This window comes from Clinocottus analis, unplaced genomic scaffold (assembly GCF_023055335.1).
Source record: "Clinocottus analis isolate CAN_PGR_092001 unplaced genomic scaffold, fCliAna1.0.p SCAF_12, whole genome shotgun sequence".
Classification (NCBI taxonomy): Eukaryota; Metazoa; Chordata; class Actinopteri; order Perciformes; family Cottidae; genus Clinocottus; species Clinocottus analis.
In genome coordinates this window covers 18,505,391-18,516,544 of record NW_027175843.1, presented here as the reverse complement: position 1 = coordinate 18,516,544, position 11,154 = coordinate 18,505,391, and the positions used below count along the sequence as shown (strand labels likewise).

The 11,154-nt window shown below is 48.4% G+C and overlaps 1 protein-coding gene across 5 annotated transcripts in view; it reads right to left on the bottom strand.

Annotated features, from left to right (window-relative positions):
- dgkh (diacylglycerol kinase, eta) overlaps positions 1 to 4,413 on the bottom strand; it is a 37,616-nt gene extending 33,203 nt beyond the window's left edge. For 2 of the 5 annotated variants that reach the window (XM_068572656.1, XM_068572655.1), the window contains exon 1: positions 3,768 to 4,413. The gene's annotated coding sequence lies outside the window, so the exon portion shown is untranslated. Of the gene's footprint in view, positions 1 to 2,258; positions 2,690 to 3,767 lie in introns of those variants that run through there. The other 3 variants (XM_068572653.1, XM_068572651.1, XM_068572652.1) reach the window with 2 other exon arrangements.
- Positions 4,414 to 11,154: the final 6,741 nt, after the last annotated feature.

Sequence of the window (11,154 nt, the reverse complement as noted above, 5' to 3'; positions counted from 1 at the left end):
CGTGTGTGTGTGTTCCTGTGTGTGTGTGTGTGTGTGTGTGTGTGTGTGTGTGTCGTGTCTCGAACGGGGTAGTGATAAGATTGGTTGCCAGGGGAAACAGAACGTCTGTTTCCAAAAATGGCTCGAGGCATCCCTCAAGTGTGGAAAACCTCCCTTGATGACTGACCTTCAGAGCTGAATATATCAGATGTGTGTGTGTGTGTGTGTGTGTGTGTGTGTGTGTGTGTGTGTGCGTGCGTGTGTAATGACAAGTGGCCTCTTTGATCAACATCCTCTTCTCTCAATGATGAGAACATGTAATTATAAGCCTCATCAGCGCTTTGTTTTAGTGGAGAGGCAAACCGTCAAAAGATGAACTGATAATGAGGGACACCCGCCACTGTTTACACACACACACACACACACACACACACACAGACACACACACACAGAGGGTTGGAGACAGTGGTGAACAGCATCCCACCGAGACCCGCAGCACAATAGCGGAGGAGGTGGAGGCGTCACAGCTGCTCTCGGGCGGTTTTAACATCAAAACAACGCGGCGGCTTCGCCCCCCGACTCCATTCCAGTTTCCACGAGTTTCTCTTTTCATGGATTTTCGAGTGGCGGGTAAAATAAAGCGAGCCAAATCCAATAAGCGGCGAGCGTCCCCGCGGAGAGTCTGTGAGGAGTTCATGGTTTCCGGGCTGAGCTCTCCATCACGTGCACCTCAAGGTGCTCCCTGGCGGCCGCACCGCCTCGTCGGATATTCACGCCGATGAAACAACAGCCGAGCGCTGCAGTTTATCTCAATGCACACACACACACACACACACACACACACACACACACACACGTATAGTTTCAGATCTATGTGCCGACGCAGTCATGAATAATCCATGCACGCCCACATTGCACAGGTGTTTTCATCCGTGTTTGTTGAGTAGCTTTAGCTTGGAAATGAAAAAAGATCCTTTCAGCATCACACCCGCTGCATTTGTTACTCCTGCACAACAACGTCTATCTTTATTTCCCCTGTTCCGTTAATAAATACAGAATATGGAGAACTGGGCACATAGTTGCTGGTGTATTTACAGCAGCTGCATGTCTGCACCGAGCAAAGCGCCGGAGGAAAGGAGGGAAGTTATTACCTTCCTCATCCAGAGGATCCTGATGCCGGGCAATAATAATGCTTGAATAATGTAATGTAGCCGGTTAAATAATGTTGATGCAACGGAAATACAGCAAACATGTAAATAACATTGTTGTTATTGTTGAAATATATATGTATATATATATATATATATATATATATATATATATATATATATATATATATATATATATATATATATATATATAAAAATAATGATAATTCCAACGTAGAAGTTGAAAACTTTCCCTACACTTTAAGAATAACTGCTCTATTATTTAAGTATTTTCCCCGCCTCTTCCTCCCCTTAGAAACCCACTCTGAAAACACACACCGAGCACGTTACACACACCGGGCACGTTACACACACCGGGCACGCTACACACACCGGGCACGTTACACACACCGAGCACGTTACACACACCGAGCACGTTACACACACCGGGCACGTTACACACACCGGGCACGTTACACACACCGGGCACGTTACACACACCGAGCACGTTACACACACCGAGCACGTTACACACACCGAGCACGTTACACACACCGAGCACGTTACACACACCGGGCATGTTACACACAGCGGGCACGTTACACACACCGAGGCGACATCTGCAGACAACAATCTTCTCTCTGGCACGACTCAACCCATCCGACCAAGTAGCACCGACCTGGATGGAGGACGCCGGCAGCGTCACTCCTCCTCAGAGGGCGACGGACACACAGACGGACGGAGAGACAGACAGAGAGAGAGAGAGAGAGAGAGAGAGAGAGAGAGAGAGAGAGAGAGAGAGAGAGAGAGAGAGAGAGAGAGAGAGAGGCAGAGAGGCGGTACAGGCTCTGTACAGTCAGAGCGAAGCCCTACAACGCGACCTCTGCAGTGGTCTCTCTCTTGTTCTCTCCGTTTGTCTCTCTCTCTCTTTCTCTCTCCCTCTCTCTCTCTCTCTCCCCCTCTTCCCTTCCGTCTCTCCCTCGGTTGTGATCACAGAACCCGTGCGACAAAGTCCGGTCTCCCCCTGTCTGTGTGCATGACTGCGTCTGGGTCGATGCATCACGGAGATTTGTGCGTGTGTGTGTGTGCGTGTGTGTGTGTGTGTGTGTGTGTGTGCCGCCGCCGCGTTACCTTTTGTTTTTTTAATGTTTCAGCGCTGCCTCTCGCTCGGTGCCGCCTCTCCTGTCTTCATTTCCTCTCCATCTCTCCCTCGTTCCCTCTGCATCCGTCTTCCCTCTCCCGCAACTCTCTCTCTCTCTCTCTCTCTCTCTCTCTCTCTCTCTCTCTCTCTCACTACCTTCTCTCCTCCTCTTTTTCACCCCGGGAGGCGGGGGGGAGCATGTGTGCGAGTGCAGTCAGCGGCGGCGTGACATCACTCCAGGATTTCCTCCACTGCTCGCCGTAACTTTCTCCTTCGCCATCTCAAACCGCTCTGCAGTCGCTCCCCATCAATCATCCATCCAATATACTTTCGTCGTGCCCTTCTTCCACCTCCATACAGATCATTTCTCTCCGCTAGATTGAGCCTTTACTTCCTTTTTGTACCTGGATCCTCCCCTCCTTCCCTCGTCTCCCTCCTATCCCCTTCCTCTCACCGTCTCAGTGGGATGCTGACGCTCATGAGAGCATCGCCGAACCTTTTATCAACCCTGGCGCGAACAAATACTTTTTTTTTTTAAAAGCACACGCCGCAGTCACGACTGCACGCACATGGCACAGACACATGCAGCGGGCCCGCGGTAATCTTATTTATGAATATGGCAGACGCTAAGCCATCGCAGGCACTCAGTGAAGCGTTTGAAGGCGCTGCTATAAATAGCGGCGTGCTCTCCTCTGGGCTCTGTTCTGCTGCCTCCCCCCCCTGCTTTCTTTTTATAGCAACACCCTGGGAGAGACATTTATAGAGAAGGACAGGGTAGCACTCGCTCCCTCGCTGTCGGTTTTTTCTCGTCCTCGTTGCTCATTATACTCGTTTCCCTCCACCTCCCACACGCGCTCGCCCGGCTCGTTCTTCTCCCGGCTTTAAGCGTTCGCGAGCGGCGCCACTTTGTTTTTTTTTTCCCACAACGTGACGACACGTGAGGCGCACCGCCGGGAGAGAAGATGCGCTAGAATAGCGTCGGTCCGCTTCCTGATTTTGACGGTCGGGCGCGAGGCCGGTGAGGAGCTCTTCATCTCCATGCCCGGAAAGGAAACAAGTCAATTTCTCCAAAAATGGTGAAATCATTTCTCCCAGGTTAAAGAGTTGTCTCTCTGCTACTGCCTTTAATTGAACCAGATTCAAAACTATCAATTTCTGCACGTCACCGCTGCATTTCATTTCTCAAACTGCACTGAAACTTTGATTCTACTATGACTCAATTATGTTTTAAATCTTGTTTTCTTCTGCGTTTTGATGCTTTTACTGGTTTTACGTGACCACCAGAAAACCAATCTGCTGTCTCTCACTTCGACTCTGAGTCTCAGGCCATGCCACCTTCACTAAAACACACAAAATATATATTAAAATAAAAATTCCTGAATATCTTCATCATATCGTTGCACTACAGCGGCGTGGGGATCGAGCCCGCGGCTCCCTCCCCTCGCTGGACGCGCTGCGTCAGTGTTCGGGTGGGGGGAAGGCTGCAGAGATGCACTCACTGTGAAGCTGTTGTTGACATTCTTCGTGCTGGACTCTGCAACGCTGGCATCCGACAGGTCCACCTCGTCAAAGATAAGGGACTGCAGGAGGAGAGGGAGGGAGGGAAGTCCCGAGAGGAAGAGGAGGAGGAGGAAGAGGAGGAGGGCACAAAAGAAAGCAGGAGAATGAGCCTTTTGCACAGTGTTTTTGTAAAAACAGAGGTTTGAACTTAGCTTATTGTCACACATACTAGGGCCATGAGGTGATCTGTGATTGGCTGAGAGAGAAATGCTTGAACATGAACGGGTCGAGCCTCTCGGTGCTGAATGGAAGCGGCTGCGAAATCATGAAAGGGCAGCGGGAAATATGATCCTGATACCAAATATGCAGCCAATAAATCCTTTAAATAATGCACCACTTCCTAAAATACCTCTAATGGGTGGAGAGCAGCACGTAGTGAGTGTAATATTTACCCTGCAGCGGAGTGAAAATAAAGGAAACGGCAGATGTGCACTCCTTCCAGCTGTTGCAGAGGTTATTGTGACCATTTTGTTATATTCATTTAAACTTGGCAGAGATAGGTTATGTTTTATGATTAAACTCAAACTTGCCTCATCATTTTCATGCTGTCATCAACCCCTTCAGACCTAAATATGTTCCACTTACTTTAAGTCATATCTCATGCTGAAATAAGGCCAAATTAAACATATATATATATATTTAATACTATTTTCGTTGTCATGTTGACTACAAATAAATAAAATATTTTCACTGTTTAAACCATCTTGTGTTAAATACACTAATAAGTACGTCGGTTATTTTGAGTTGTAGATAAAATAATAAATAAAAAGTAAATTCATTGAAACATTCTTCAAATAAACTTTAAATATGGCGAATTTAGCGTGTTAATAGTATATCAATTTAATTATTCTGAGGTCTGCATGAACAGAAAGTCACATTTTAAAAAGATGGCGTTTACTGGTTACCGGGGCAGAACTACAATATGAAGAATAATCCATGAAAAAGGAGCAGTTTCATCAGCTGGGATGCACATATGTGATTGATTGAAGTGTTTGATGGTGTGAAGGGGTTAATCCAGAGTGGACAGAAAGCTGCTAGCTCTGGTCAAGAACAACGAGACCGTCCGAGGGAGACCACGCCGCGGTGAGCCGTCGCTGTTGTGAGGGTTTCCTTTGTTTTGACTCCTGCACCTGAATGAGAGTCGTGCCACTCAGTGGATGCTGATGGCGCTTTAGTGGCGTTTCTATGCGGCGGAAGAGGAAGAGGAGGAGGAAGAGGAGCTGGAGACGACTCCACACGACGAGAGCGGAGCCGCAGACGACGGACAGCAACATGAGATCCTGACGGCGCCGCGATGCGCTACGGCACGCAGCTGAGCTCTTAAAAGGGCCGCGGGCCAGAAGAAAGAAAAGAAAACATGCCGTCAAAGGAATGCCCTCTGACTCTGTGTGTGTGTGTGTGTGTGTGTGTGTGTGTGTGTGTGTGTGTGTGTGTGTGTGTGTGGGAGGAGTGAGCTGCTGCAGCTGTCAGAGGGAATGCCCAGTTAACGACGCTCTCCTCAGGCCTGGCTGGAGAGGGACCCCAGCCAACGTGTACTCTGTGTGTGTGTGTGTGTGTGTGTGTGTGTGTGTGTGTGTGTGTGTGTAGAGGGAGCATGTGTCTCAGCACCCCCGCATATGCCTTCAAGTGTGTGCGCATGTGTGCATGGAGTGTCAGCCAAGAGGGCCTAAGTATGAATGACATGCCAACACACACTCACACTCACACACACACACACACACACACACACACACACACAGTACCCCTTTTGTCACAGCGCTCTTGGCTGCTATACCATTGCATCACAAGTGCGTATGTACGTGGGCGAAAACTTTTCTACGGTTCCTTTGACACACTCGCTTCGACACGGAGTCCGTGTGTGTGTGTGTGTGTGTGTGTGTGTGTGTGTGTGAGAGTGTGGTGATGAGGGGGTGGCACACAACACACTCCACTGTCTTGAGGGAAGCGATGATGAAAGCTGACAGCGGGAATGGTGGACAACGGCAAGCGTCCAGACCCTCTGTCACCCATAGATCCAGAGCTCAGCGGCTGCATCTCAACAAGCCTCCTACCTCCTTCCTCCGATTCCTCTCTCCTTTCGCTTTCCCCTCGCCGCCGCCGAGGCCTGAACATGATGTCTACCGTTGATTTGTAGGAGAGAGAGAGAGAGAGAGAGAGAGGGGAGCGGAGGCTGACGGGACGAGCTGCAGTGCTGAGATGCAGCCTCCCCCTGATGGATCAATGAGCAGGTCAGGCGTCCTCAGCACAGCCAGCCGGGCCGCCTCGGAGACACCGGAGTGGACGGACATGAAGGCGAATGGGCACTTATCTACCGAGACAAACGTCCCCGTCTGGCCATGAGAGAACACACTCGCTGGTAAGGCTCCAGTCGCAAAGGACTCATCCTCACAAAGTATATATATATATTACTCTATATGTTTTTTCCTTCTTCCAGCATGGCCATCGAGAGACTGTAAGCAGCACGGGCAGGACACACCGTGTAGAGCAATGAAAGCCACGGTGGCCTCAGAGTCCGCACACGCGTGTCCTGCCGGTTGTTTATATACTTTATACAGTGCATCAATGTCATATGGTGACACTGGACAATTCATCCAAAAAAAGTGTAGATGAGTAAACTTTGAAGAGTTTCATTTCCTTCCACCGAATGATTTATTTTGCTATTTTGACCCGGCAGCTCCATGTGACATGAATGCAGCACTACCATGTACAGGTGAATGCTTAAGCTGCTGCTGCTGCTGCTGCTGCTGCTGCTGCTGGTCCGGACCCTGGCTGTGCTGTGCTGTGCTGACCCGAATTCTCACTAGGCCCTCCTCAGATCCGCTGGCACCCAGAGGTGGGGCGTCGCGTCGCGCGCCCGTCCAGCACACGGACAGAACTCGCCAGCACACGCGACTCCGGGACACTCTGCGCAGCGCCCGCTCCTGCCAGTGTGCCAGGGCACTGCCAGACTGGTGCGCGTGCACACACACACAGACACACACACATACACACATACACGTAAACACACACATACACATGTTGAAGACCAGAAGGATTAGAAGCAAAAGGGGAAAGAGATTAAGAGGGAAAAAAAGTCCAAAACAAAGATGTCCTTAAAATGCTTTAGATGTTTCATAAAACTTTATCAGCGTCAGAAAGTATCCGTCTCCAAGAGGGAGCTCGCGGGTTAGCGTAGCTTAGCATAAACGCTGAAAACAGCTACTCTGCTGCAGGAAGTTACTGGTCCTGAAGAACAGTGAGCTGACGTGTTACGTGGTGAGCTTCGCCGGTGCTTTGACATATTTGAACAGAGCCAGCAGCTTCCCCCTGTTCCTTTATGCTAAGCTAAGCTAAGCTAACTAGCTGCCGGCTCGGACTACATGTTGGCAAACGGAGGAGCCGTTTTACCCGAGCCACACGGGCCCGTTAGCGAGCTTTAAACATTAAATTAAAACGGTTCCCACCATCATAAAGTCTGGTTTCTGCATATTATATTTTTGTGTCTATTCTTTCATTTTCTACAGAATTTCGACAGGATCACGACGAGGTGTTCAAGTTCACCAGGCGACCGTTTTAAGTGGTAAAGTAACTTAAAGCAGGCGTAGTTAGGAAACACAGATGAGTACGCATTCAAAATTGATCGGCGGCTTTTACCGAGACAACGACATGATCTGTTCGTGAGAGTCACCCGGTCGCGGCGGCCATTTTGAAACTCGACGGCCTCGTATGCTCCCAATTTATCGCAGGTGGAACGTTACGCGCCAGGTTTTTCTCCGCCAAATACACGTCAGTATATATAATTATGGCCACTTGGGCCAATCGCTCAGGTATTTGACCCACTCAAGGGAACCTGGAGAGTCTGTTTGGTTTCACTTGTATTTGCAGTGTTTGGAAGTTCTCTCGCAACAGCTCATCATGCCGTTACACTTCAGACTTCGGCAAGAGAGCTACAATATTTCTTTAAGATGGCCGGCTTGTCTCTGGACCTGTGAAAGCTTCGTCTCCAGACATTTAAGAAAATCTTTTGCGGCATCGGCTTTTCCCAACTCTTCCGACTCGTGTGTGTTGCACCTGGACACGACGGGCGGAGGAGCTCACCTTGGCGTCTTTGGCGTAGTAGAGCGTTCGGCCTCTCAGTTTGAAGTAGCGCTTTTTCCACCTCTGGAACGAGCTGGTCTGTTTCAGCAACAGTCCCTCCTTTATGCTCGTCTGGAGGGAGGAGAGACACAAGAAACAACGGTTTTAAGCGTTTATGGAGTCGCTGGAAGGTTTTAACCAGAAAACAACGCAGAGGGTCAAGTCTTTTCTGACGGCCGCGGCATCTCGCTCTGATGCAGACCACCCTCTTGGTTTTATCTACAGGAAACTGATAAGAAACAAAAAAAAGTGTACTGTTTACACGCGTGTGTGTGTGTGTGTGTGTGTGTGAATCTGAGCAGCAATTTCATGCATGGAAGAAAAGGAATAGGCCAAACCCATTACACACACACACACACACACACACACACACACACACACACACACACACACACACACTCGCACACCGTCATTTCTCTGAAGAGCTATAAACACACATAACTCTTACTCCACCCCCTTTGCTGGGCCAAGGAAAGAGAGAAAATAAAGAAAAAGAACAACAGGCGTAGCAGTAGAGAGAGAGAGAAAGAAAAGAGAAAGGTGTGTGTGTGTGTGTGTGTGTGTGTGTGTGTGTGTGTGTGTGTTGAAGGGGGTTGAAGGGCGAGGACGACGTCCCATTCACTGCCTCCGCTGCTTTCGGCCATCTGTTGAACTCGGGGGAACTCGACTAAACGCAAATATGTCTTCCACTCTGCGAGTTTGACGGTCTAAAAACAGACACGCATCATCACGGAATCACTTCATGAAACGTTCCACCGCACCGCCGGAACATTGCATGGTCGGTTTGGACGCGAGGAAGAGGAAGAGGAAGAGGCGGAGGAGGAGAAAGAGGAGGAGGAGCTGTATCGTTGCCATCGGGTGAAGGACAGGGATGATCGAGCTAAAAGGACTTTCTACTGGAGAGAAAAACGATGGCATCGTGCTTAAAGTTTAACAAAAATGTCACACTATTTCTGGTGAAATATCACAGTATGCAAACACTGGACACTGCGACGGCATAATTATCCCACAATGCAATGTGCTAGTGCCGCTCTGCAACGACAATAATGTCCATTCTCAACGCAGCATTTTGTTTTCGAGGGGATGGATTGTGACTTTATGAAAACACAGAAAGACATAATAAAGAAATAGGATCTCCCTGTCTCCTAAAGAGCCAGGATGTGCGTCTGCATGTGTGTGTGTTTGTGTGTGTGGGAGTCACATCAAATCAAACCATGCATCTCTCCATGGGCGACACAGTACACACACTCATCATCATTACGACCACCATCATCTTGCACGCATTAACACACACAAAGCACACACTGGGCTTACAGAACAAATACAGTGAGACATGGAACAGTGGACATGGAAAAGATAAAACACACACACTCACACACACACACATACACACACATACATACACAAACACACACAAACACGCCCACGGATGGAAATGTGGTGTGGAGGAACATCATTCTCTCTGGGCACACAGAGGAGAGGTGGTGCACACACACACACACACACACACAAAACACACACACACACACACACATGTAGAGGCTATTTATAGCGAAGGAAGGCTGCTCTCTGAGGGGAGAATTACAAACAGAGACAGGGGCCCGAAGCTGACATCCTGCCCACCAGCTGTGTCAACTTAAACACCGAAAACACTGCTAGTCCGGGCTACGCGCTGCATACACACTCACTGGCATGCCGCAGCGGATGAAGCCGGCACACACACACACACACACACACACACACACACACACACCGCAGCCAAAATGTATGTATCGCAAACGATGAAAAGAGAAGAGTCGCAGTCAAAGTGTTAATTTTACTGGACTCGGTTCATCCAAATTGCAGAACATATTTTCTCAATTACCCGCCCCCTTCTGTGTGTGTGTGTGTGTGTGTGTGTGTGTCTAGGCGTGTCAGCGCAGTAGATTTACTCGCCACGGTCTTGTGAGAGAGGAATACAAAATGGGGAAAAAAAAACAGTCACAATTTAAAAAATTTACACCGTTCAGGACGGACGCGGGCCGCATGCATCATAACTCGCTTTGAGCTCGGACGCATTCTTCTGCAACACAATTAAGGCCACTAAACACGAGTCTTTTACGCAATCACATCACTCCACCGGGACAGCGGATGAACACCAAACTACAGCGTGTTCCCTCTCAAATCAAATCCCTTCAAAATGAACGACTCACCGTCGTTCATCGGGCCGTCGATCATCGAAACCGCTCCCCCTCTTTAACCACAGCAAGTCCTCATTCAAACACCATTTAAGGATGAATTATTCAAGCGTGTGATCGATAGGCCGGTGTTGGTAGCGTGTGTAATGGTTTGCTCTCGTTCCCCAGCGATGGCCCTCCAGGCCGATTCATGAGACTACTTCATTAAAGATGATGTAAGTGACTGTACGAGGAATGAATGGGAACGGCCGCTTTCTGCGTATAACGCAATTAGAAGGTGGTGAACACCAGTTGAACACAAGTGTGTCAAATGAACACCGTGTCCTGGATGTCGGGCCCTGGGAAGATTATCTGGCGCCATTAACGTCAGCTAATGGGGATCCTTTTTTTACTGAATGAATAAACGATTAATTGAGCGAATAAGTAATAGATCTAGTTTTCCACCGTGTTTATTTGCAACAAAAAAAAGAAGGTCCAACTGGTTTCAAATGAGATTATGAATTTGCTGACCTTGATGTAAATTGTCATTACATCTCATTATTGCGACATAAATGTAATTACTGTCAAATGAGTTGCATACTCGGGGCATGAATGCATAAATCACAGAGGCAGATACAGTATCTCAAATCCTGGCTGAATAAAAATGAATCTAAATGATCCGTCTTGCTAAATACCACGAGAGATAAGCGTGGATCCTTAAGAGTGTGTTGCACTCCCATGAAGTCAAAATCAAAGCAGCGCTGGCTGAGATATCCCTCTACATCAAGCTCCAAACACACTACATCCTACACTTCCCATGATGCAACTTGGTAGCATCTTTCCCCCAGTTAGTATGTCATACAGAAGATCTGTACAACTCCTTCTAAAAAAAAGTTAGGACTACTTTACAGTACAATGAGGACACACATCAGATGCTCTGCCGCTGCCGTCGACCTACATCAGCTCCCTGCTTCGCTGCGGCCTGAAGAACGAATTCCTGATGAGGATTAAGGTGAAATACCTAAATACTCACTACCCTACAAGGGCTTTTAGC